Below are 5,817 nucleotides of genomic sequence, written 5' to 3' on the forward strand. Positions count from 1 at the left end.
GGTGAGACTGGATCAGTTAGGATTATATTCACTGGAGTTCAGAAGAACGGAGATGGGACTTCATTGAAACCTATAAAATTCTAACAGGTCTAGACAGGAAAGATGTTCCAGGTAACCAGGGGTCGCAGTCTAAGGATACAGGGTAGCTCATTTAGGACTGAGATGAGGAGAAATGTCTTCACCCAGAGAGTAGCGAGCCTGTAGAATTCTCTGCCACTGAAATTGGTTAAGGCCAAAACATTGAATGTTTTCAACAAGGAGTTAGATATAGTTCTCAGGAGTAAGGGGTTCAAAGGGTGTGGGGAGAAAGCAGGAACAAGATCTGAGTTGGATTATCAGCCATGATCACGTTGAAAAGGGCAGCAGGCTTGAAGGGCTGAATGGCCTACTCCAGCTCCTATTGTCTACGCCTGTTTTTTTCTACTTTCCCATACTAACCATTTCACAGCATGGGCAGTGTATCACTTGGAGTGTTAACAAACTCAAATGGGTCGGTGGGAACGGGGTGCCCTAGCCATTCCAGCTGCCCTCTCCATGTGGAAATGTTCCCGGGTGGCCATAACACCAAGGCGCTAGATTTCTCCAACCACTCTCCTCAGCATCAGCTTCCAGTTTGATGCACAAATATCATTTTGAAAAGCATTTTTAGCTGCATATTTAATGGATCATACAAAACACTGACATTCTTGAATAATTTCATATTTACTACATGCAAATAATCAGCGCATTTTTGTTTGGGTCTCAGAAAACACATGGACAGACTGTAAACAAATACCAGAGCCTCCGAATTTTAATAGTCTTACATGTTATAATAAAACATGGGAGCAAAAGTAGGCCATTCAGCTCACTAAAGCCTACTCCACCATCAATTAACCCACAGCTGATCTGATAATCCTCATCTCCACTTTCCTGCCTTTTCCCCATAACCCTTGATTCCCTCACTGATTAAAAATCTGTCTGTCTCAGTCTTGGATATACTTAACGACCCACCTTCAACAGTCCTTTGAGGTAAAGAATTCAAAATATTCCCTCCCCTCAGAAAAGAAATTCCTCATCTCTTTCTGAAATAGGAGACCCCTTATTCTAAGATGGTACCCTCTGGCCCTAGATGCTCCCATAAGGAGAAACAATCTCTCCACATGTACCCTGTCAAGCCCCTGAAGAATCCTGTATGTTTCAATAAGGTTATTTCTCATTCTTCTAAACTCCAATGAGTACAGGCCCAAACTACTCAACCTCTCCTCATAAGAGAGACCTTCCATACCCAGAATCAGCCGAATGAACCTTCTCTGAACAGTCTCCAATGTCAATCTATCTTTCCTTAGATAAGGGGTCCAAAATGGTTCACAGTATTCCAGCTGTGGTCTGAGTAGTGCCTTGTATAGTTTTAGCAAAACCTCCCTACTTTTATACTCCATTCCCTTTAAAGAAAGATGTCATGATTTCAAGAATAGCCATTTGTTAAGTTTAATATCAGAAAGTTTCCATGAAAGTTAACACCAAGAGAAATAATGCTTAAAGGATGTAAAATTATCACCAGCGCCTGTGTGAACGGAGCCAGTCTCACTTCAAGACTTTGTATGTAAGAGAATACAAGGCTTTTGAATCATTATGAAGACCAATAATCCTGTTGAGTAGATCATGTTTAACACTCACCAGCCTTTACAATATTCCAGAACCTTAAAGTCAAAGGTCAGACACAAACTCTCACCACCAATGGCAGCTCACTGAAGAACATAGAACATAGAACGACAGTACAGCACAGTACAGGCCCTTCGGCCCACCATGTTGTGCCTAACTTTTACCCGAAACCTAAGGTCTATCTAACCTCCACCACTACCTTATACTATCATCCATATGCCTATCTAATAGCCGCTTAAATGCCCCTAATGAGGCCGACTCCACTACCCTCTCCGGCAATGCATTCCACGCCTCTACCACTCTCTGAGTAAAGAACCTACCTTTGACGTCTTCCCGATATCTACCTCCGACGTCTTCCCGATATCTACCTCCTTTCACTTTAAAACTATGTCCCCTCGTAATAGCTACCTCCACCCTAGGAAAAAGTCTCTGGCTGTCCACTCTATCTATACCTCTGATCATTTTGTACACTGGAGGATGTCTCCATCCTGATGTTAGACCTACTGTCATCTCCTGGACTGATAGTGCTGTCAAATTCGTCAGAAATACAAAATACTTAGTGTCACAGGACTCGAAATGTCAAATCTGCTTTCTCTCCACAGGTGCTGCCAGACTTGCTGAGTTTCTCCAGCAATTTCTGAGTCTGTTTCTCATTTCCAGAATCTGCAGTTCTTTGGGTTTTTTGGTAATGACAATTAGTGATGTTGGAGAAGGTTTTACAATATTGGGGAGGACTTTATCGTCAGGTTTGTTTTTCAGTTGACATAATAACCAAAGGTCCTGAAGACCCGAATCCTATCACTAGGTCAAGCGTAAAACATTGTGTGACACCGTTTCATACGACAGTGGAGTTCACATCAAACTATTTTCAGTGATTTTCTTTCGACTAGTTCAAATGTTCAGCTAGTGATCTCAGAAACATTATGATTCATTAAAAGTGGGTGGCTCAGTAGTCAGCACTTCTAGGGACCTGGGTTTGATCCCACCCCCGGGTGACTGTCTGTGTGGAGTTTGCACATTCTACCCGTGTCTGTGTGGGTTTCCTCTGGATGCTCCGGTTTCCTCCCACAGTCCAAAGACGCGCAGGTTAGGGTGGATTGGCCATGCTAAGTTGCCCATTGTGTCCAGGGATGTGCATGCTAAGTGGGTTAGACATAGGCAATGCAGGGTTACAGGGGTGGATCTGGGTGGGATGCTCTTCCGAGGGACTCAATGGGCTGAATAGCCTGCTTTCATCCTGTAGGGCTTCTATGAAAAATTCAAATTGTGTAACGAGGGACAGCCATTATCTACAAAACTGGGTGTACTGCCACTATACACCAGGGGGCCCTCCAGACCCAGCAATTAATCTTCTGCAAACCTTTCCAAATTAATGGAGTTATAATATTTCTTTTATCAAAATAATTCTATTTCTTTCAAACTCCATGGCAGATTAAGAAGTTAAGAACCTCCTCCACGTGTTAATTCCTTCACTCCAGCTCAACACTAAATTAATTACAAAGTTGAAATTTAAAGAAAAACTGCAACTCCAAGACAGAATAAAGTCACACTTAGCTTCATATTATCACAACACATCTCAATAAAACATTCCAAAAGCAAATCTCAGTTATGTGTCGAGGGGGAACTGAGTGTTTCCGTTATGAGCAGGGTTCAAAGGTAGATTTAACAGAGAGGTTCACAATTAGCAGTGACTTTGAACAAACAGGAGCTCTTCTACTGGCAGGAGAGGGTCAGAAAGAGGAGAACACAAACATATAGAAATTAGTAAAGGAACTAGGGAGGGCATATGGAGATTTGTTTGATGCAGAGTGTTGATCGTAATCGGGGATATGTGCCTAAAATGGCAGTGGAAGCAGATTCAGCAATAATGTTCAAAAAGAAACCAGAGAAACACTCAACAAAGAAACATTTTGCGGCCAGTGGGGAAGCAGCAGGTGGAGTGGGATTAACTGGCTAGCTTTTTCAGAGAACTAGCACAGACCACTGGGCCGAATGGCCCCCTGTGCTGCGTGATTCCATGAAGCAATAATTCAGTCTATGCAGAATAACAGGCAGTACTGTGATCCTCACAGCACAGATCTGAACTTTATATTTTCAACACTGCTAAATATTTATCAGCTCGATGGCCAAGCATTCAGCTTTCAAACAGAAACTGGAAAGCAGCTGGATAGAAAGTAATAGGAGCATGTACAGACCATCCAGCCGCTTGGGTTTACTCTGCCATTCATGACACTCTCAGCTGATTACCAGCCTCAACTCCACTTCCCCACACACTCACCACATTCCTCCATTCTCTGAAAGGCCAAAACCCATCTCCCATCTCCACCCCAGTGGAGAGGTTCCAAAGATTCATGACTCAATGAGGAAAGGCGGTTCCCCTTATCTCCATCCAAAGCGATTGCTCCCTAATCTGGTTCCCAGGTGCTACCTTCTAAACAATATCTAAATAGCTGCCTTCTCAGAACCCCTTCAGACCTGTCAATCAGATCACCTTTCATTCTTCTAAACTCCAGATCCACAGGGAATGCCATATCCCTAGCCCTGTACTCATCTCTGGAACACCTGAACAACAAAGACACCTACCCCAGGCTCCTGCTCATTGACTACAGCTCTGCCTTCAACATCATTATCCCCTCCAGACTGATCTCAAAACTGTGGTCTCAGCTCCACCCTCTGCAACTGGATCCTCAGCTTTCTGAACCATGGGCCACAATCAAACAGGATAGGTAACTGCACCTCCTCCACAATAACACTCAACACTGGAGCCCCCCAAGAATGCGTCCTCAACCCCCTGCTGTACTCCCTGTACATGTATGACTGTGTTGCCAAATTCCAAAAAAATGCCATCTACAAGTTTGCTGACAACACACCGTAGTGGGATAGATATCTAACAAAGACGAGTCAAACTACAGAAGGGAGATAGAGGGCTTAGTGATGTGGTACAATGAAAACAATCTGTCTCACAATGTCAGCAAAACTAAAGATCCGATCACTGAGTTCAGGAAGAAAGGAGGAGAACACGCCCCCATCGACATCAACTGAACTGAGGCTGAGAGGGTGGAGTGCTTCAAGTCCCCCCGGAGTGACGATAACCGACGACCTGACCTGGACTTCCCACGTAGATGCAACAGTCAAGAAGGCACAACAACGCCTCTTCCTCAGACGGCTCAGGAAATTTGCTATGTCCATAAGGTCCCTCACCAACTCCTACAGATGCACCATTGAAACCATACTGTCCGGGTGCATAACGGCCTGGTATAGCAGCTGCTCTGCCCAGGACTGTAAGAAACTACAGAAGGTGGATGTGCACAGCCCAGACCATCATGGAGGCCAACCTTCCATCCATGGACTCCATTTACACGGCTCACTGCTGCGGAAAGGCGGCCAATATCATCAAAGACCCATCGCACCCTGGGAATGTTCTCCTATAACCTCTTCCATCAGGCAGAAGATACAGAAGCTTGGACTAGCAGACTCAGGAACAGCTTCTTCCCGGCCGTTATCAGACTGATGAATGGACTCTCTAGCCTTAAATAATGCTGTTCTTGTTAACTTTGATCTTGCCGAACGCATGCCCTGTGCAATGTAACCTCTGTGCCTCTGTCTAAGTCTTTTTGATCTGTACATCACTTGCTTACTCTGATCTGCCTGTACCGCTCATAAACAAAGCCTTTCACTGTATTTTCGTACACGTGCCAATAAATAAATAAATATCAAACACCATTTACTCATCATAGGACAAGCCCTTTACTCTTGGTGCCCAAAAGTAAGTTTCTCTGAGAGCCCCAGTCATGATTAATTCCATTGTGATGAAGCCAGAACAAGCCACTGTATCCAGGTAGAGTGAGAGCGAGCGCGGGGGCAGGGAGCGAGCGTGCCAGCGCGGGGGCAGGGAGCGAGAGCGAGTGCGGTAGAGAGCGAGAGCGGGAGCGGGCGCGGTAGAGAGCGAGAGTGAGAGTGAGCGCGGGCGCGGTAGAGAGCGAGCGCGAGCGCGGGCGCGGTAGACTGCGAGAGCGAGCGCGGTAGACTGCGAGAGCGAGCGCGGTAGACTGCGAGAGCGAGCGCGGGCGCGGTAGACTGCGAGAGCGGGCGCGGTAGACAGCGACAGCGAGCGCGAGAGCGAGCGCGGTAGACAGCGAGCGCGAGAGCGAGCGCGGTAGACAGCGAGCGCGAGAG

The sequence above is a fragment of the Rhincodon typus genome, chromosome 1, assembly GCF_021869965.1.
Source record: "Rhincodon typus isolate 14 chromosome 1, sRhiTyp1.1, whole genome shotgun sequence".
Classification (NCBI taxonomy): Eukaryota; Metazoa; Chordata; class Chondrichthyes; order Orectolobiformes; family Rhincodontidae; genus Rhincodon; species Rhincodon typus.